General features: G+C 44.0%; 1 protein-coding gene and 1 pseudogene across 2 annotated transcripts in view; both read right to left on the bottom strand.

Annotated features, from left to right (window-relative positions):
• Positions 1–22149, bottom strand: part of xkr7b (XK, Kell blood group complex subunit-related family, member 7b) — a 225262-nt gene that overhangs the window by 187900 nt on the left and 15213 nt on the right. The gene's annotated exons all lie outside the window — the stretch shown is intronic.
• LOC139277869 (U2 spliceosomal RNA) lies at positions 620–799 on the bottom strand (annotated as a pseudogene).

The following is a 22149-nucleotide window of genomic DNA, read 5'->3' as shown; positions in this document are numbered from 1 at the left end:
AGTGTGAGGTGATGCACTTTGGGAGGGCTAATAAGGAAAGGGTATACATATTAATAGTGTAGATGAACAAAGGGACTTTGGAGCGCTGGTCCACAGATCCCTGAAAGTAGCAGGCCAGGTGGATAAGGTGGTTAAGAAAGCATATGGAATGCTTGCCTTTATTGGCCGAGGCATAGAATATAAGAGCAGGGAGGATATGCTTATATTGTATAATACTTTGGTTAAGCCACAGCTGGAGTATTACATGCAGTTTTGGTCGCCGTATTATAGGAAGGACGTGATTAGTACTAGAGAGGGTGCAGAGGAGATTTACTAGGATGCTGCCTGGAATGGAGAATCTTAGTTATGAGGACAGATTGGATAGGCTGGGTTTGTTCTCATTGGAGGTTGAGAAGACACCTCATTGAGGTGTTCAAAATATGAGGGGCCTGGACATAGTGGATAGTAAGGGTCTATTTCCATTGGTGGAGGGGTGTATTACGAGGAGGAATAGTTTTAAGGTGGTTGGTGGAAGGTTTAGAGGCGATTTTTTTTTTGTGCCAATTCTTGTCAGATCAACTCCAGCGCCAAAAATAACTTTGCGCTATTTAAACTTGATCTTAGCCAAAAGGCCGAGAGGGGAAGTTGCACCGTTCCTGGAAGCACTGCAATACCAGGTCGGTGCATGGAGTGGATGGGGCAAGCCCCTGTTCCATCTCCCTGTTCCAAAAAACAATTCAATATCTGGTCCCCATAGGGGATATTAAACTGATAAGAACAGATACTACACTTGATCTTAGCCAAAAGGCCGAGAAGCGATTTAGAGGGGATTTGAGGAGGGGCTTCTTGACGCAGAGGGTGTGGGAATCTGGAACTTGCTGCCTGGAAGAGTGATGAATGCAGAAACCCTCACCACTTTTAAGTGATGGTTGGATGGGCACTTAAAGTGCAATAACCTGCAGGGTTACCGACCTAGAGCTGGTAATTGGGATTAGACTGGATGACCTTTTGTTGGACAGCGCAGATATAATGGTAAATACTGCAGGGAATAGAATACGGCCAGGGTGATCTCTTGGACTGGTTTCGATCGCCTGGATGGGTCAAAGAGGAATTTCCCAGATTTTTTTCTCGCTAAATTGGCCTGGGTTTTTAATCCCCAGGAGATCACATGGCTCCGGTTGGGGTGGAGTGTAGAATGTTTCAGTATAAGGGGTGTTGCAGTTGTGTGAGGCGGACTGGTTGGGCTGGTGCTCTTTGCCTTTCCGTCATTGTTCATAGGTTTATATGTAACCTTTAGGGCTACTGACCAAAGGCCATATGGCTCTTTGGCGGCCGGCGCGGCCACAATGGGCCGAAATGGCCTCCTTCTGCGCTGTAAATTTCTACGTTTCTAAGTTTTACTGTCTTGGAGGTTTACTGGGAGTTAGGTGTCTTTCTTCCTCTGGAGATTGAGTGGTTTGCATATGAAAGCACATGGCCAAGTGGAGAATGGGATCCATTTAGATAAATTTTCCAATTCTGTGCTCCTGGCAGCCCCTTATCTTTCAGGGGTGCACATCACGAAATCCTACGCTGCCACTTATGATTTTCCAACCATTCGGACATCTGATCATGGGCTACGTGTGATTTCCTGATATGCAGTAAGTGTGCAAGGTCCATGCTAAGAGCACGCAAATCAGAAAATGTACCCATGTTCCATATTTTTAATGAGGAGATCACCCATTATATTTTATTTTATTTTTATAAAACCACTAGAACCCTAATTTTGCTTCCCAGGTCTAATATTGAGCCCTTTGTGTCATACCGTACAACATCAGGACTGTCGAGTTTTATCAAACAATGGAGCTATTTAGCGGTGCTGAGAGAGAAACCAACAGCCACAATGCAAGCCATAAAAACAACCATAAGCAATCAGAAAATATATAAAAGTTGTGTAAAAATATATCAGCCTATTAAGCTCAAGGTTGTAACACAATATTAGATGTTAGGCAACGCAAACTTCACTTTGGCAGAGCTATCATACACATCCAGCCATCTTCAAGCTCCATGCAACATCCAGTGGGAGGGTGGAAAAAGGGAAGATCACTTGTAAGGGGGCCAGAATTTGAAGGGGAACCCATATCCACTGGGTCTGCATCCTATGCATTATGCGGGTGAAATTCCAATTGGGGGGTGGGGGTGGGATGGGAACAGAGAGTTCTGGGGTGTAAGAAATCGTGGATTAGAAGAAATAATATTCTGTTGCAGGTTCCCTGGCTCAGCAGTTTGCTTAAGTTGAGGACACAGAAGGATTCCAGTCATGTCAGGAAAAGAGTTGTACAGAGAGCTGAGTTGTGAGGTCAGAGAGAGAAAATCAGACCTTCAAGTTCTAGCTATGCCAATAAGGGATTTAGCAAGGAGCCTTATAAACAAGCGGTCTCTTGAAAGGGCAACAAGACATTCAGGCAGAGATAAGGAAGAAAACAACCTGATAGGTACCCACTCCCCTGTGATTGGACAATTGAATGGCTAAAAAATGACATCCACCGACGCACTGAAATAAACGATAAAAACAAGCAACCGAGAGAAACAGGCAGACTGCAGTGAGAGTTTCCTCAAGATGGATCTCATGATGGCTTCAGCTCAACACCTTGGTCAAGCTCAAACCTCTGAAGTGGATCCCCCATGTTGGCTTCGGCCTTACATCTCCACCAGCTCGGGATCTGTTCAGAGACACCGTCGTTCTGCCTCAACGTCCTTCCGTTCTGTTATGGGGCCGTAGACCGTTCGGTCATGGGTTGTATGTCTACTATATTTATCTTAATCACATGTTGCATCTGATTATGCTTACAACTGCCGCTCTTTAATAAAATGCCTTACAACTCCTTTGGGTAGTGTGTGTGTGATCTGTGATCCGAATCTTACAGGGGTGGGACGGTGTGGAGAGTTTTCAGCCCACTCTTCCAATGCCTGCCGACAGTTTTGGGGGCATCTCTGGGGCAGTCTTCCAGCTACCACAGAATTCCACACATTATGTTCTCCCTAGACCCAGCAACACTCATGCCTGTTGCGATCCCTTCCAAAAGGCCCAAGAAAGATTCCCCAGCAAAGGTAGTCAATTCTAGAAGGGATTGATTACTGTTAAATGTTTGGTCTTTTCTCCCTTTGGCCCTGGGCAGAAGGGTGATGCTCTCATTTTCCACATGCCAGTTGAGACTGGCGTCTCTTAAGCCCGTGGAAACATGGGCCACCTGCCCTATGTAAATGAGGTTATCCCTGCAATTTGGGATGGGGTCCACTATGCTGGTGCCAGGGGGGTGGGGAGTTTTGTACTTCCAACCTTTTTCCGAGAGAGTGTTTTTCTCCTAATAATTATTCTAAACAATGATAGTGTTACACCATATGAATATTTAGATAAGTGGAGGTTAAAGCATCCAACTGCCTTTTGAATGATATTGCTCCACTACCCAAACCGAGAAGCCCACTTTGGTTTTTAATTAATTTTCGTGAAATAGTGCCAGCTATTAGTCCTGAATTTCAGCTTTTAACAGTTTGTACCCATGTCCCCTTGACCTGCAGGTTAATTTGAAATAGTACTTCTCGTTTGCTAACTTTGCTTCATAATTCAGTTCTCTGACACTAGGCATCAGCTTTGTGGTCCTTCTCTGCAGTGTTTTCATGTCGAGTATTATAGCGACTTCTGTAGACTCATTACAGATGGCACTCCAGGCTCTGCACCATTTTTAACATTCAACAGCACATACCTAGACAGTGGATACAAGTGTAGTGACTTCAGATTCCCATACAAGCCACCACAGCCTTAGAAGGAGATGAAAGGCTTTCCTCCAACAATAAATATTTAATTCATACTGGTATAAGAGGAGTGAGTTTTCATACTGGTATAGGATAGAGACAGGAACAAGGTTACGATACTATTTTTACTCAAGCATTAGCTAGCATGTAAAAATAAAAAGATGGTAGATTGACAGAAACAGAGTTTTAGAAGCCTTTTTACTCATGATCCTATTTTCATAAAGCAGATTAGCACTACTTTGCAATCAATCTGTTACATAATACTTCTTTTAAACAGTGAGTGTACTGTTAAAAGATCATACTGGGGAAATCTTTAATCATGAGACAATTAGTGTCCTATTAAAAAACACGAATCAGGTAAAGAATCCTCCTCCCAATCTATAAATATTATCTTCCTTCCGAGTAGAGTACTGATAGTGTCAGAGTCATAACCAAACAAGAACAAATGTTCTTTCTTTTCCAAAGCATTTGGAATCCTTCAAAAACTGATTGTTACAATACTGGTTTTAGCAGGAAACAACTGGTTATTTCCAGAAGATGATAAAATCAAGATTTTCAGTGCGCAATCAACATTTTAAAATCTTAATGATCCATCTAAAGTCAGTGTCTTTTAGTAAGGGAGAAGTAATGTTTTATGACAATTTGATCATGTGCATGTGATATGATGATGCTTTTCAATATAACTTGCATCATGTAGGCTGCATATGTAAATCAAAAAAATGGCTCAACCATTTTTATGAAGGTGGTGCCTTCAATATTCATGACAAGTTTGGTCACAAAATTATCCAATCCAACCATTCCTAATGGATGACATACAAGATCCACACTAAAACTCACATTTTAAAACTGATTTTTTTACACTTTAGCCAAAGAGAGATGATCCCAGATATTAAATATTCATGCAAAGCAGAAGAATGGATAGGCTTTTCCCTTAGGTTGATTAAGGCCATCTCCACTAATCTAGGCTAACTCCACTAACAGGATGTTCGGAGATGGATACTGTACCTCTCAATCACATGTAGAGGACTAAGAGCTGTAAGATTCCCTGGTGTCATTCATCCAAGGGACAAGAATCAATCCAGTTTTATTTCATGCTAGCAGATCAGAGCTTTACTTAGTAAGCTCCAGGGATAATCTGATTTGAAAATAAATTGGACCAGAGGTTACCAAGAACAGCTACACCTGTATCCTCCACGTACTCCCTTCTTATGAAAAGCAGCTAAACAAGTGTATCTGCGTGACACTAGCATAGAACAGACTCAAACTGATTCAATTCAGAATGAAGCACAGATCACATTTGACCCTGTAAAAGCTCAAAAGGGTTGAGATCACAACGTCAAAAGCTAATGATGAGCAGCTGAGAGGAGTGTGTGCAAGTCAGTTTAAATTCCTAAACAAAAGTGGGTGAAATACAAGCTGGTTGTGAACAGCACTACGACTGACAACTCCACAAATACGGATTCTGTGAATTATCCTGGAAGACCTGCAATTGAAGAAATGGAAACTGGGGAGTACTCTACTGGGTCTGTTGCTGGGGGAAAAGATGGCCTGTAGAGTAGAAAACCAGCAAGGCCAACTCCCTGCAACACCAAAAAATTTCTTTGTACAGAAAAGCTGAAGGGAGGGACAAGCAGAGCCAATGGGTGTCGACAGACAGGGGAAATCTTACTGGCAGATCGCAAAATCTGAACAGTGATCGAATGCATATCTGATACCAGGGCTCAAAGGATTAAGTTATGAGGGCAGGTTGCATAAACTTGGTTTGCATTCCTGAGAGAGTTTAGAAGGTTGAGGGTGAGTTAATTGAGGTGTTTAAAATTTAAAAAAGGTACATAAGAACATAAGAATTAGGAACAGGAGTAGGACATCTAGCCCCTCGAGCCTGCTCCGCCATTCAACAAGATCATGGCTGATCTGGCCGTGGACTCAGCTCCACTTACCCGCCCGCTCCCCATAACCTTTAATTCCCTTATTGGTTAAAAATCTATCGATCTGTGACTTGAATACATTCAACGAGCTAGCCTCAACTGCTTCCTTGGGCAGAGAATTCCAGAGATTCACAACCCTCTGGGAGAAGAAATTCCTTCTCAACTTGGTTTTAAATTGGCTCCCCCGTATTTTGAGGCTGTGCCCCCTAGTTCTAATCTCCCCGACCAGTGGAAACAACCTCTCTGCCTCTATCTTGTCTCTCCCTTTCATTATTTTAAATGTTTCTATAAGATCACCCCTCATCCTTCTGAACTCCAACGAGTAAAGACCCAGTCTACTCAATCTATCATCATAAGGTAACCCCCTCATCTCCAGAATCAGCCTAGTGAATCGTCTCTGTACCCCCTCCAAAGCTAGTATATCCTTCCTTAAGTAAGGTGACCAAAACTGCACGCAGTACTCCAGGTGCGGCCTCACCAATACCCTATACAGTTGCAGAAGGACCTCCCTGCTTTTGTACTCCATCCCTCTCGCAATGAAGGCCAACATTCCATTCACCTTCCTGATTACCTGCTGCACCTGCAAACTAACTTTTTGGGATTCATGCACAAGGACCTCCAGGTCCCTCTGCACCACAGCATGTTGTACTTTCTCCCCATTCAAATAATATTCCCTTTTACTGTTTTTTTTTCACAAGGTGGATGACCTCGCACTTTCCGACATTGTATTCCATCTGCCAAACCTTAGCCCATTCGCTTAACCTATCTAAATCTCTTTGCAGCCTCTCTGTGTCTTCTACACAACCTGCTTTCCCACTAATCTTTGTGTCATCTGCAAATTTTGTTACACTACACTCTGTCCCCTCCTCCAGGTCATCTATGTATATTGTAAACAGTTGTGGTCCCAGCACCGATCTCTGTGGCACACCACTAACCACCGATTTCCAACCCGAAAAGGACCCATTTATCCCGACTCTCTGCTTTCAGTTAGCCAGCTAATTCTCGATCCATGCTAATACATTTCCTCTGACTCCACGTACCTTTATCTTCTGCAGTAACCTTTTGTGTGGCACCTTATCAAATGCCTTTTGAAAATCTAAATACACCACATCCATCGGTACACCTCTATCCACCATGCTCGTTATATCCTCAAAGAATTCCAGTAAATTAGTTAAACATGATTTCCCCTTCATGAATCCATGCTGCGTCTGCTTGATTACACTATTCCTATCTAGATGTCCCGCTATTTCTTCCTGAATGATAGTTTCAAGCATTTTCCCCACTACAGATGTTAAACTAACCGGCCTATAGTTACCTGCCTTTTGTCTGCCCCCTTTTTTAAACAGAAGCGTTACATTAGCTGCTTTCCAATCCGGTGGTACCTCCCCAGAGTCCAGAGAATTTTCGTAGATTATAACGAATGCATCTGCTATAACTTCCGCCATCTCTTTTAATACCCTGGGATGCATTTCATCAGGACCAGGGGACTTGTCTACCTTGAGTCCCATTAGCCTGTCCAGCAATTCCCCCCCTAGTGATAGTGATTATCTCAAGGTCCTCCCTTCCCACATTCCCGTGACCAGCAATTTTTGGCATGGTTTTTGTGTCTTCCACTGTGAAGACCGAAGCAAAATAATTGTTTAAGGTCTCAGCCATTTCCACATTTCCCATTATTAAATCCCCCTTCTCATCTTCTAAGGGACCAACATTTACTTTAGTCACTCTTTTCCATTTTATATATCTCTAAAAGCTTTTACTATCTGTTTTTATGTTTTGCGCAAGTTTACCTTCGTAATCTATCTTTCCTTTCTTTATTGCTTTCTTAGTCATTCTTTGCTGTCGTTTAAAATTTTTCCAATCTTCTAGTTTCCCACTAACCTTGGCCACCTTATACGCATTGGTTTTTAATTTGATACTCTCCTTTATTTCCTTGGTTATCCCTTTTCTTACCGCCCTTCTTTTTCACTGGAATATATTTTTGTTGAGCACTATGAAAGAGCTCCTTAAAAGTCCTCCATTGTTCCTCAATTGTGCCACCGTTTAGTCTGTGTTTCCAGTCTACTTTTGCCAACTCTGCCCTCATCCCACTGTAGTCCCCTTTGTTTAAGCATAGTACGCTCATTTGAGACACTACTTCCTCACCCTTAATCTGTATTACAAATTCAACCATACTGTGATCACTCATTCCGAGAGGATCTTTTACTCGGAGATCGTTTATTATTCCTGTCTCATTACACAGGACCAGATCTAAGATAGCTTGCTCCCTTGTAGGTTCTGTAACATACTGTTCTAAGAAACAATCCCGTATGCATTCTATGAATTCCTGCTCCAGGCTACCCCGTGCGATTTGATTTGACCAATCGATATGTCGATTAAAATCCCCCATGATTACTGCCGTTCCTTTTTCACATGCCTCCATTATTACAGAGAAGCTATTTCGTCTGGTAGTAAATCCAGAACAAAGGGGCATAATAGAGCTAAACCATGCAGAAATCAGTAAGCACGTTTTCAACAAAGGGTATTGGGAATCTGGAATTCTCTCCCTCAAATGGCTGTGGATGCTGAGCCAATTGAAATTTTCAAGACCAAGATCGACAAGATTTTTAAATCGGCTAATGTATCAAGGAATATGATCAAGGGCCAGTAAAAGGGTTTGGGATACAGAGCAGCCAGGATCGAATGTAATGATGAATAAAGTTCGAGGGTCTGATCGGCCTACTCCTGTTCCCAGATCCCAAGCCATTGTATGAGATGAAAGAAGTTAAAAGCCAAATCCAAGTTAGCCATATTCGAATGTTGATAAGACAGTGGGGATAGTTTAGTCTATTTAAGAAGGGGGTTGAGGGCTTTTGTTACAATGTCTTTATTCCACTTGAACTAGTCAGAATGCTGTTGATGTACTACAAATGTAATAAACCTTAAACTATAAAAAAGCTATCCACAATGAATTATATACTTGTATATCAAATATAAAAATGAACATATAAACAAATAAATATCTGGGCTGCAGAAAGTTTAAAATGGTTCACAGCACAATTTCAGGCTTGAGGCATATTTGCATTGGTGCAAAATTTTTGTGGATGCACACTGAGAAAAAACCAGCACTAAACCAAAGGGACATGAGACACCCCTCCAAGAGGCCATCTCACATCACTTGGGTTTCTCACCAGATGGAGTGTAACTCTAGCCCAGTGTGCAACCAGTTGAAAAACTGCTGCCGACTGTATTGAGCTTTTTTTTAATGTCATAAGAAAGGACAACTGATCACCCACTCTCTCCCAACATTAACCGGCAGCCAACCCAGGAGCAGAAGCACACACGTGGAAGTGCTCATCTGGCAGGTGCAGCGACAGTCATAGTGCAGCGTGACTCAAATCTCGGCAGTGGCACTTCACACTCCACAGCGATTGCTTCAGACCAGTAACAAGTGGAATGTCAGCACTATACTGTCTCAGTCGATATGTATGGGCAAATGAAGCAATCTCATATTCCTAGCGGGGAACATGTGTCGGATTCGCCAACCAGTGCTCCCTAGGAGTGCACCTCCTTGCTGGCAACACCGGATCGATGAATTCACCCCATCATTTTGAAATAACCACAAAAGATTGCTGTACTTTCAGAGCCTCAACTCCTCAAAGTGAAAGTTTCATCATCAAAAAGGTGTTGCAGTACTGAGAAGTGTTTGACAAGATCAGAGTGTTCTGTTAATTCAAATCAAAAACAACACAGTGACTTATTACTCATAACGGAATACTAGCTGGACTGATGCCAGTACAAACAAGCTCAACTCTGGATTCTAATTACACGTTCCTTGTAATGAAATAAAATGTAAAAACTGCTTTCTCGGACGGAAGGATGTGCATTTATATAGCATCTTTCACAACCCCAGGAATTCCCAAAGAATTAACAGCCACTGAAGTACTTAAAAAAAATGTTGTAATGCTGTAGCCAATTTTTGCACAGCAAGGTCCTACAAACAAACAGCAATGAATTAAATAACCAGATTTAATAGTTTTAGTGATATTGGTTGAGGGATAGCTGTTGGCCAGGGCACTCGGAGAAATTTCCCGCACTTCTTGGGTAAAGATCTGTTATATTTACCCAAGAGAGCAGACAAGACCTAGGTTTACCATCTCACCTAAAAGACGGCACCTCCAACAACGGAACACTCCCTGAGCACTGAAGTGTCCACCTCAGTTATGTGCTCAACTCTCTGGAGTGGGTGTTGCACCCACAACCATCTATGGGGTATGGAGAGAAAGCAGGAAAGGGGTACTGAGGTGAATGATCAGCCATGATCTTATTGAATGGTGATGCAGGCTCGAAGGGCCGAATGGCCTACTCCTGCACCTATTTTCTATGTTTCTAACTCAGATTGAAGAGTGCTAGCACTGAGCCAAGATACCGCTCACCCATCACCCAGGTCCTCACTAAACTACACTGGCAGCTCTTCACCAATGATTCAACACAGCCAAAGTGCTCCTCCGTTGAAGAGATGCTTTTAAATTACATCACCGTCACCCAAATTTTCACTCCTCAAGTGAGTGAGCTACCATCAAACAGAGCAATCAGAGCTGGCAGCTCACCAATCATAAGCAAATAAGGTGCCAACCATCAATTTGGCTCTTGTCTCTCGTTAATGTCATCATTGTGGTCGCAACTCCCATTTCCAACACAAGTTAATTTTCTTCCTCAATGTTTCATCGCCAACTGAACTGGGATAACTGCGAATCCAATCATTCCTCAGTAATGAAGAGCTTATCTTTCAAATTATAAGTAATTTTCTCAAAGGACACACTTGAAGCTGAATCTTATCCACTAATTCTCACTCTACATAGTTACCAACTACATTTTCACCATTAACTGTAGGAACCACAAGGATCAATTGTTCGTCAGAGGTTCTTGTCTAATTATAACATGGGACAGAAACAATGGCCAACATTTCCCCACCATGAGTGTCCAGGTTGGTACTCTCAATGCTTGGTGCCAATAATCTTCCATTTTTATTGCCAGCAGTCAACAAATCAGCCAGCAACTATAAGTGACAAATTATACATTCAAACAAGGAAATGTGATGGTTTTTATGATACCGCATTTGCAATTTTAATACACGAGCTGGATATTTGGCATACATGAGCTTATACTCCAGAGAATACAGCTTCAAGCAAAAAACATGCACACAGTAAACCAGCAACAGCTGAAAAAGCAGTTGTACCTTTTTTGCTACAGGATAGACTTGTGCCAATTCATCTCCCCCACTCTTTTCTCACTTCCCACTTCCCACTTCCCACCGCGCACTGCCCCCCCCCCCCCCCAACCAAATGCACTGAAGTAGAGGGCACAGAACAATTAGGTTGCACTCTCGAAGTCAGCAGAGATCGAACAGGACAGGCTCATCATAATTTGCCACAATTTGAAAGGGGAATTAAAATCAGATCATATCCAAAGCTACGGTAAGTTAATCAGTGGCTGGTGAAAGTGGCTGCAACATCTACAGTCACACCCCAGTCTTCCAGGCTTCTTTTCTGCAGATTACACCAAAAATCAGCCAGCCATGTGTAGATGGAGCAGCTTCACAGCCAGCAGCTTCACTGGTTAAAAGAGCAGAGCCAGAGGCACATCTGTTTCCTTTAAAATGAAGCCAGCAAAATTGAACGCAATAGCTCGGAGAGACTGATGGTTTCTCCGGGGTTTTTTTGGTGGGGGGGGCGGAGGTGGACGACGGTCTCAAAAGCGTCAACACTTATTTTGAACTTTCTAATTAAAGAAACTTATCCAAATAAAGCTGCTCATTGTAATTCAAAAAGGCCAATATTTAACAAAAATGGAGGCAATTTATGATGCAAGTATTACTGCTCATGTCTTTGCTGCCTATCCCAAATTTATCCTCTACTTTTACATTCTCTTCTATTCCGTTCATTAGACTAATCAAACCCAGTTCATCTTCCTCTTCATTCTTGAACAAGGGAATTATATCAGCTCCTCTCCAGTCCCACAGCACAATTTGCAGATTTAAGGAAGATTGAAAAATTGCGCTCAGAGCCTCCGACTTATGACTTCTTTCAACATCCTTGAGTGCTTGCCATTGGGGCTTATCCACATTTAATTCAGGTATTTTTTTTTCCCCAGAACCAAATCCTTTTCGAGTTAGCTCTGTCAATTATCCCATTTACTCCTTCAATACACCCATGTGGTCACTGCCACCATTTGTAAAAATATAATGCAAAATATGTACATATCTCCTCCTGCACAATTGGACTCCCTCCTTCATCTGACACCTACTCTCTAACTAACCTTTTATTTTTTGTATGCTTATAAAACCCTTCAACATTCATTATCTGCTAGCCTTTTTCAATATTCCCTTCTTACCTCCCTGCCACACATTCAATCTTCATCATTATTATCTTTAGCCTGGTTAGCTCTAACTTTATTATATGCCGCCCTTTATGTCTCATTTCAGTTTGAATCTGCCAATTTACCCATGGTACTCATACTTTGATGAGTCTACTTCTCGCTTTATAGGAATATATTTATTTTGCACTCTGCCCAATTAATTAGAGCTAGATCCCCTTTTATCTCCTTTTCTCAGTTATTTTTTTATTCTTGCATTGAATCTATCTGGGTTGTCATCACAATTGCTCTCCGACTGTTACATCAGTTATGTGCTCCACTTTGTTTCCTGGAATTCAATCAAACCATGGTTCTTGTTGGATTAGCAACATACTTGTGGTTGTGGTTGTTGGAGGTCAATCATCACAGCTCCAGGGCATCACTGCAGGAGTTCCTCAGGGCAGTGTCCGAGGCCCAACCATCTTCAACTGCTTCATCAATAACCTTCCCTCCATCATAAAAGTCAGAAGTGGGGATGTTTGCTGATGTTTGCACAGTGTTCAGTTCCATTCACAACTCCTCAGAAAATGAAGCAGTCCACGCCCACATGCAGTGGGACCTGCATGACATTCAGGCTTGGGCTGACAAGTTTCAAGTAACATTCGCGCCAGTCGGGAGGTGCGTCGCTGAGGCGAGAGTCTGGGGTCGGAGAGGCCTACAAAAGGCTGTGAGATCAGGAGTCGGGAGGTGTGTCGCTGAGGCGAGAGTCCGGGGTCGGAGAGGCCTACAAAAGGCCGCGAGATCAGGAGTTGGGAGGTGCGTCGCTGAGGCGAGAGTCCGGGGTCAGAGAGGCCAGCTTGTGCAGCTGCAGGGAGAAGGCAATAAAGAAGTAGAAAGAAATCGAAAGGTGACATCACAGCCAAGGGGGTAAGTGATTGGTAAGTAGCTTTTCTTTGTCCTTCTTTATCAGTAAATAATATTTAGCATTGTTGTTGCCAATTTAAGTTTATCTAAGGGTTAAGTCATATATTATCTGAATGGTGGCAGATTAGGAAAAGGGGAGGTGCAACGAGACCTAGGTGTCATGGTTCATCAGTCATTGAAAGTTGGCATGCAGGTACAGCAGACGGTGAAGGCAGCAAATGGCATGTTGGCCTTCATAGCTAGGGGATTTGAGTACAGGAGCAGGGAGGTCTTACTGCAATTGTACAGGGCCTTGGTGAGGCATCACCTGGAATATTATGTTCAGTTTTGGTCTCCTAGTCTGAGGAAGGACATTCTTGCTATTGAGAGAGTGCAGCGAAGGTTCACCAGACAGATTCCAGGGATGACTAGACTGACATATGAGGAGAGACTGGATCAATTGGGCCTTTATACACTGGAGTTTAGAAGGATGAGGGGGGATCTCATAGAAACGTATAAGATTCTGACGGGACGGGACAGGTTAGATGCGGGAAGAATGTTCCCGATGTTGGGGAAGTCCAGAACCAGGGGACGCAGTCTTAGGATAAGGGGTAGGCCATTTAGGACTGAGATGAGGAGGAACTTCTTCACTCAGAGAGTTGTTAACATGTGGAATTCCCTGCCGCAGAGAGTCGTTGATGCCAGTTCATTGGATATATTCAAGAGGGAGTTAGATATGGCCCTTACGGCTAAAGGGATCAAGGGGTATGGAGAGAAAGTGGGAAAGGGGTAGTGAGGTGAATGATCAGCCATGATCATATTGAATGGTGGTGCAGGCTCGAAGGGCCGAATGGCCTACTCCTGCACCTATTTTCTATGTTTCTATGTTTCACACAAGTGCCAAGCAATGACCATCTTCAACAAGCAAGAGTCCAACTACCTCCCCTTGATATTCAACTGTATTACCATCACCAAATCCCCCACCATCAGCATCCTGGGGCTCACCATGGAGCAGAGACTTAAATGGACCAGCCACATAAATAATGTGGCAACAAGAGCGGTTGAGAGGTTGGGTATTCTGTGGAGAGTGTCTCATCTCCTGACTTCCCAAAGCCTTTCCACCATCTACAAGGCACAAGTCAGGAGTGTGATGAAATACTCTCCACTTGTCTGGATGAATGCAGTTCCAACACTCAAGAAGCTCAATGTCATCCAAGACAAAGCAACCTGCTTGATTGACATTGAACGTTCACTCCCTCCACCACTGGTGCATCATGGCTGCAGTGTACACAATCTACAAGATGCACCGCAGCAACCTGCCAAGGCTTCTTTGGCAGCACCTCACAAACCCACAGTCTCTATCACCTAGAAGGCCATGGGCAGCAGGTGCATGGGAACACCATTACCTGCAAGTTCCCCTCCACGTTATACACATTCCTGATTTGGAAATATATCACCGTTCCTACATCGTCCCTGGATCAAAATCTGGAACTCCCTCCCCAAAAGCACTGAGTACCAGCACCACAAGGTCTGCAGCAGTTCAAGAAGGTGACTGACCACTACTTTCTCAAGGCCAATTTGGGATGGGCAATAAATGCTGACCTTGCCAGTAATGCCCACATCCCGGAACGAATAAAAAAAAACTGATCTAGGAAGTAACCCTGGATGCATTCTAAAAAATATTCTCCACTTTGACCATAAGTATTGCTTTTATTCCAGTCTGCATAGAGTTAAAAATCACCCAATATTGCTTTGTTCTTGCTCATCATGCTGAACCTTCTGCAGATCCACAGCTCATCACCACTGTTTGGTGGTCTGTAATTCACACTACCAGTTGTATCATTTCTCTTCCTATCTCTTAACTCTATCCAAATGGATTCCCATGGCAACCCACGTGGTAAACGTTATAATGAGGTATATCTCTATTTCAGGAAGCTTTTGCTAAAACTCCTTCTCAAAGCAATGCTAACTCAAGGCAAAACTTGGGAGGTGGCTAAGAAACAAACTGAAAGAGGAAAGGAAGTAACAGACAATTATGATGTTATGGGTGGCAGAGGGGTGGGGAGGGTCGGTGCGTTGAATGAACAGAATGAGTAACAGGGACCAACAAATGGATTTAGATAAAGTAGATTTTTTTTAAAGTGGCAGATGGAATTTAATACAGATTAGTAAATTGCCAGTGGTATTGATCACAGTAAATTGGTGATATAATGTTTGGGGTAGGGTAAGGAAAAGCTAGTGATTTTTTAAGAATTTGAACCATTACATTACACCGAAGAGCTTAAAAACCAGTAATGAGTGGGGTGGCAGGAGAGCTTTTGCATTCTATGACCACCATAATCAGGGTCAAATAACATCAAAAGGAATTGGAGCGAAATCTTCAAAGACTTTCATATTCTAATTGAGGGAGTTTGCTATTAATAGAGATTGAAAAAAGGTTTTAAATATATTTTCCTCATTTGGCTTCATGGAAATGATAAAAAAAACAAAGCAGCAGGTTAAACTTCATTTGGGGTTTTCAATACTGGCTGACATGAATTTTCATGATCTCAACAGATTTCTCTTTTTATTTCAAAAGCAAAAATTCAATACTGAATTAAATGAAGTATTTGTCACTCCTGGTATCTCCCTCCTGCACCGTTTTTACTTAATAACATTTTAAATAATTGATTTTGGTAGGCTGAATTTTACCACTCAGAGGCAGCATTCCACTGCTGGAACCTTTTTTATTTAATTATCAGCAGACCCCCAAATCTGAGACAGGATGACGTATTCTTAGAGGGCAACGCTTCCCACTGTCTATACATAAAATAAAAGAGAGAGTACCAAATTAGTTTTACTAAAATGCTTTAAAACAAATTAACCAAAACATATTTTTAATAGAAACACAAAATGCTGGAAATGCTCAGCAGGTCAGGCAGCATCTGTGACGGGAGAAACAGAGTTAACGTTTCAGGTCGATGAACTTTCGCCAGAACTGCAGACATTAAATTAATGAAAGGTCACAGGTTAACAAGGTCATAAAAAAAAGCAAACCAAACACTAGGGTTTATTTCTAGAGGGGCAGAATTGAAAAGTAGGGAACTTATGCTAAACCTGTATCAAACCTTAGTCAGACCACACTTAGAGTACTGCGTGCAGTTCTTGTCGCCATATTATAAAAAGGATATAGAGGCACTGGAGAGGGTGCAAAGAAGATTTACAAGGAAGATACCAGAAATGCGAGGGTATATATATCAGGAAAGGATGAAAAGGTTGGGTCTCTTTTATCTTGAAAAAAGGCTGAGGGGTGACCTAATAGAGGTCTTTAAAATTATGAAAGAGTGGATATAGAGAGAATGCTTCCACTTGTGGGGAAGAGCATAACTAGAGGCCATCAATGCAAGATAGTCACCAAGAAATCCAATCGGGAATTCAGAAGAAACTTCTTTACCCAAAGAGTGGCGAGAATGTGGAACTCGCTACCACAGGGAGTGGTTGAAGCGAATAGTATAGATGCATTTAAGGGGAGGCTAGACAAGCACACGAGGGAAAAGGGAATAGAGGGTTAAGCTGATAGATTTAGATGAGGAAAGATGGGAGGAGGCCCGAGTGCAGCATAAACGCTGGCATGGACTGATTGCGCCGAATGGCCTGTTTCTGTGCCGTATATCCTATGGAATCCTATGTGATTTTACTCACCCAACATAGTAGATCTAGTGGTTTTCATTCTTCAGGAAATCATAAAAACATTGCCAGTTTTCAAGTCTACGGGCTAGATTTTCGGGTTTTAGGAGAGTTACCGCCAGAACTCGCAAATTTCGACAAACGGTGAAGATCGTCAGCGATAGTGATAAATCCAGCATGGCACAACAGAATGTGTGCGCCGGAGCCGAAATTTGCAAAACCCCCAAAAAATAAATAAAATATATATATATTTTTTTTTAAATTGGACCTCCTTCCTGCGCATGCGTGAATTTTTTTTGCAATTTTTTTTTCTTCTTCTTCTTCCCATGCTTCTGGTGAGCTCTCAATCAGGCAGGGAGCACCCTCGCATGCGCAGTACACCCAGGGCTGAATTAGCCATATTTAAATTTGATTCACAATGGAAGGAGATGGGAGCAGGCAGAGAGCCAGAAAGTTCAGCAGTGAGACAAACGAGGCCCTTGTTGGTGCTGTTGAAAGGAGATGGGCAGAATTAAACAGGAGGGGTGCAAGTAGACTGCTCCCAGCAGTTTTTCAAAAAATTTGGACCAGCATAGCTGAGGAGGTCTCCTATGTCGACGCCATCCAATGGACCCGCACACAGTGCCGCAAGAGGTTTAATGACCATTGTAGGGTCGTTCGAGTAAGTCATATTTTTATTGCTGCACTCCTTTATTACTTAAATTATAAATCTGACAGTTTGTTCTCATGCCGTTGGTATAGGTGAGCTTAATGTTACATCCTATTTGCCATGAATGATCTTTGCCCATTATTAAGATTGCTTTCTGAGATCTTCAAAGATGTTTCTGCACTTCGATGTCTTCGTCATGAACCACGTGCAACATCCAGGGTCATTAAACAGAGGATTGTATTAAATGTACACGGTATGGTAGAAGTGCTTTAGTGGTTATCTGTGGGTGCCACAAGAGCAGATGGGCCTTCTGGTACAGTTATGCAGGGTATTGGTGAGGCCACACCTGGAATACTGCATGCAGTTTTGGTTTCCATATTTACGAAAGGATATACTTGCTTTGGAGGCAGTTCAGAGAAGGTTCACTAGGTTGATTCCAGAGATGAGGGGGTTGACTTATGAGGAAAGGTTGAGTAGGTTGGGCCTCTACTCATTCGAATTCAGAATAATGAGAGGTGATCTTATCGAAATGTATAAGATTATGAGGGGGCTTGACAAGGTGGATGCAGAGAGGATGTTTCCACTGATGGGGAACACTAGAATTAGGGGGCATAATCTTAGAATAAGGGCCACCCATTTAAAACTGAGATGAGAAGAAATCTCTTTTCTCAGAGGGCTGTAAATCTGTGGAATTCACTGCCTCAGCGAGCTGTGGAAGCTGGGACATTGAATAAATTTAAGAAAGAGATCGACAGTTTCTTAACCAATAAGGGAATAAGGGGTTAGGGGGAGCAGGCAGGGAAGTGGATCCGAGTCCATGATCGGATCAGCCAAGATCGTATTAAATGGCGGAGCAGGCTCGAGGGGCCGTATGGCCTACTCCTGCTCCTATTTCTTATGTTCTTATGTAACCACTCTCATTGTCACCTTTGCAGGGAAAGATGTCCCACAACCGGCAAGAGCAGCGGCGGACTGCACCAAAGCATGCCTTTGACGGACATCGAGGAACGAGTGGCCGGTTTGATCGGTGCCTCACGGAGGGCAACTGGCCGTGGGGGTGCTGACCCCCCCCTGTTCGATAGTAAGGGTTCTGGACTACATATAATGGAGTAGCGGCAGTCCTTCAAATGAGCCTGTGCTATGTGACATTACTGATGCTAAACACTGGTCTGTTGTTTTCTTTTTCCAGATGAGGAGTCGCATGCGGCAAATCCTTCAATGGAAGCCTCCACCTCAGGCTGTCATGTGGGGGAGGGAGGATGAGGACGACGAGGAACTTGGCGAGGGGCAGACGTAGCAGCCTACTTCGGGTGGCGGGGGGGCCGATGCATTCGACACCTCTTTCCTCCGGACAAAACCTCATCCGAGGATGAAACATTCCCGGGCTTTCATCCATCCAAGGCCGCCCCCCCCCCACCCACGCCCGCCCCGTACTAGTGATGTACAGCAACGCATTCCCAGGGTTGAATCCCGTATGCCGTCTCTCCGGAGGGCGAGTCAGCAAAGCCGGTCGGCTGACAGACCGGCGGACGCACAACTGGACATGGTGGGACTGTCCACGGAGAGCGTCCAGCTCACCCGACAGCTCTGAGAGGTATCGGATAGGATTCCCGAAAGCAACGCGACACTATCTGCGAACATGCCCATGCAAAATTGAAAGCCTCCATCTGTGACACTGCAGTCCCCAGTGTCACACCCAGAGCGACATCACCGAGCAAGAGGCTGGTCACTCAGAATCCAGGCCTTCCATACGGAGAGCTTCTCCAGTGGATTCACACATGGCGTCTCCATTGTCCCCCCCCACCCCGCCAAATACCAACAGGACTCTGGCCGCCTTGCTGCATGACGTCTTGATGTCACCTTGGGTAGAGCCATGATGCAAGGGAGGGGGGTTAGGGTACAGCAGAGGGGGAGAAGTCGGAGGTAAAAGATGTCCGGTGCAGGGGGTTGTTGTTTCGTTGTTGATTTGTTATTTTATGAAAGTTTTAAAAGTTTGCAAATTCTGTTCAAATTCAAATTTTATTTAAGTTTCAAAATTATGTTTAACAAGTTTACAATGTTTACTAAATTCTTTTGATCACCTTAACCATTTGTGTGTATTGTCTCATTTGCAGAATAAGAGTGGGAATAGTCAACATGGTGGGATAGAGTGGCCAGGCAATGGTCAAACGTGCCGTTCACTCTTCAAGCAAAACGTTGAATTATGAGCTGCCAACGTAAGGCTTTTACAGTGGCGAAATCTCCACGATACCTCCCCTGTGGTAGTGATGGTGGCATGGGTTCCTCCCCATCCTCCCCACCCCCCCCCCCCCCCCCGCTTTCTCCTGAGGTGGTCCTGCAATCCCCATTGGCAAATCCTGTTCCGTCATGACGGCTAAGTTGTGTAGCATGCAGCAAACCACAATGAACTCAAGAGACCTGCTGAAGGGAGTATTGCAGGCAGCCTCCAGAGTGGTCCAGGCATCGGAAGCGCTGCTTGAGCATGCCAATTGTCTGCTCGACGATGGTGTGTGTGGCTATATGGGTCTCATTAGAGCGATGTTCGGTTTGTGTCTGAGGGTTCCGAGGAGGGTCAGGAGCCAGATGGTGAGGCCGTAACCTTTGTCCCTCAGCATCCAGCTCTGGCCTTGTGGTTGACGCTCGAACAGGCATGACACACTGCTCTCACACAAAATGAAAGCATCATGGATGCTCCCTGGATATTGGGCATTAAATGTCATAATGCGCTGAGTATGGTTGCAGAAGATGGGGCCGAAACTCAGGTGCACCAGAAAGCTGGCGCACCCATGAGTTTTTAATCTGGTTCCCACCGCTGGAACTCTTGATGCGGTGAGTAGATCCATTTTCAGGACATTTCATTTTTTTTTAAAAATCCTATAGGAAATAGATCATAATGGGGGCAGGCTTACTGGCTGAAAATAGGTTGGTTGTGCCGTCCGCCACTGTCAATCAATGTGGTGACATCACAGCACCTGTGCGTCACCGCCCTCTCTCCCCTCTGTTAAAGGGGAGAGATTCAATCATTTTTTAAACTTTGGGCACTGGGCCACCAGGGACGGGTTCGGCCGGGCCACGGTGAGGAATCCATGCCACCAAGAGGGGGGGTGCCAGGCTGTCTGTTGGAGGCCTGGCCAAACCTGGGGGCAGTATTTTGCTGGTCGATTGGCAAGTCAGCCAGCAAAAAGTTTTGCATTGCGGCCGGGGCAGTGGCTCCTCCCCTTTAAGGGCGGCTGCACTACCGGGCCACACATAGTCTTCACAGTGAGCACAGACAGAAAAACCTGCCGGGGGAAACCGCACAGCGGGGGATCAACGGATGGAGCTGAAAATGGATTGTAATTATTTATTTTATTTTAATTTGGCGGTTCATCTACTTGGGCGGGATGGGGTCCAGGTTGAAAAATTCCTGACCTGAATTTAGATCGGGTCAGCCTGTTGACCCCAGAGCGGCGGCCATTCGATTTTTAGGAATGGCCGCCACAAACGGGCATTAACGAGTCTCTTTGAGACCCTGAATTTCCACCCCGATCTGTGGAATCCCTTTCGGTTTCGGTAAAGCTCTGGATTGAGTAAAGTTGCTCACAGGGCGATGCGCAGTCAATGGCACCCTGAACCTTGAGGAAGCCAGCAATTCGTCCAAAGCCTACAGCCCTCTCATTCTGTGCCTACTTGGTCATTGGGAAGTTTATGACATCCATCCTGCGTGCGTACAGTGCATTAGTCACCTGGCGAATGCTCCAATGTGTAGTGTGCTGCAAGATGGAGCATGTGTTCCCTGTTGATGCCTGAAAGGAGCTGGAGGCATAGAAGACAAGTGCCGCAGTTACCTTCACCTCGACGGGCAGTGCAGTCCTGTTGCCACTGGTAGGCTGTAAGTCTGTGTTTATGAGCTGGCATATCTCTGACCACCTCTTTTCAGAAGCGCAGCCTTCTAATGCACTGTGCCCAACTGTTCCCTGTAAACTTGTGGAGGGCAAGACCTCCTCCCCATATGTCTGTGACCTCTTCGATTATGCTCAAATGCTCATCAATAAGCCTTCTTTAAGCTCGACACTGTATTAATACAGCAGCCAGGAATAATGGCCGACATCATACCGCCCCCATTTTTTCTTTTTTTAAATGTCCTTAAATATCCTTTACCATAAAACTTCACTGTGAAAACACAGCCTTCTTCTCCCAATCCTTTTATGCACTGAACTTCTGCTTGATTTTTAAAATGGCGCAGTTAGCGCTGGGTGTGCCAGAGATCTGACCTGGGTCTAACTGGTTTTTGCTGACGGGTTCCCAGGCAGACAGTAAATCGGGCGATAATCAATGAATTTTCCGCCTGAGGCGCTAGTGCAGCATTGCACGCCGGTTGACGTCATCCAAATGGTGAAAACATCGGGTGGGCACTAAGTTTTAGCACCGCCGCAAAACCACTGCCGAAATTTCCGCCTGGGCACAAAATGTTGTGCAACTCATTCAGCGCCAAAAAAAGTAGTTTTTGTGACTCGCCCGGGCGAAAACCGGTCGCAAACCTGGTGAAAATCTAGCCCATGTACTGTTATAGATTAGAATCATAGAATGATACAACACAGAAGGGGGCTATTTGGCCCATTGCACATGTGCCAGCTCTTTGAAAGACCTTTCCAATTAGTTCCACTCCCAGCTCTGTTCTCATAGCTCTGTAAAGTTTTCACCCATTCAAGTATTTATCCAATTCCCATTTCAACATTATTATTGAATCTTTCAGATCACAACAACTCACTGTGTAAAAATATATTTCTTAGTGTTGGCTCTGGCTCTTTTGCCAGTCATCTTAAATCTGTCCTCTGGTTACCCACCCTCCTGCCACGAGAAACAGTCTCTTCTCATTTACTCAGTCATTCATGATTTTGAACACTTCTATCAAATCTCCTC

This window comes from Pristiophorus japonicus, chromosome 12, assembly GCF_044704955.1.
Source record: "Pristiophorus japonicus isolate sPriJap1 chromosome 12, sPriJap1.hap1, whole genome shotgun sequence".
Classification (NCBI taxonomy): domain Eukaryota; kingdom Metazoa; phylum Chordata; class Chondrichthyes; family Pristiophoridae; genus Pristiophorus; species Pristiophorus japonicus.
Note: the sequence above shows the minus strand (reverse complement) of the source record. Positions and strands in the feature narration are given on the sequence as shown.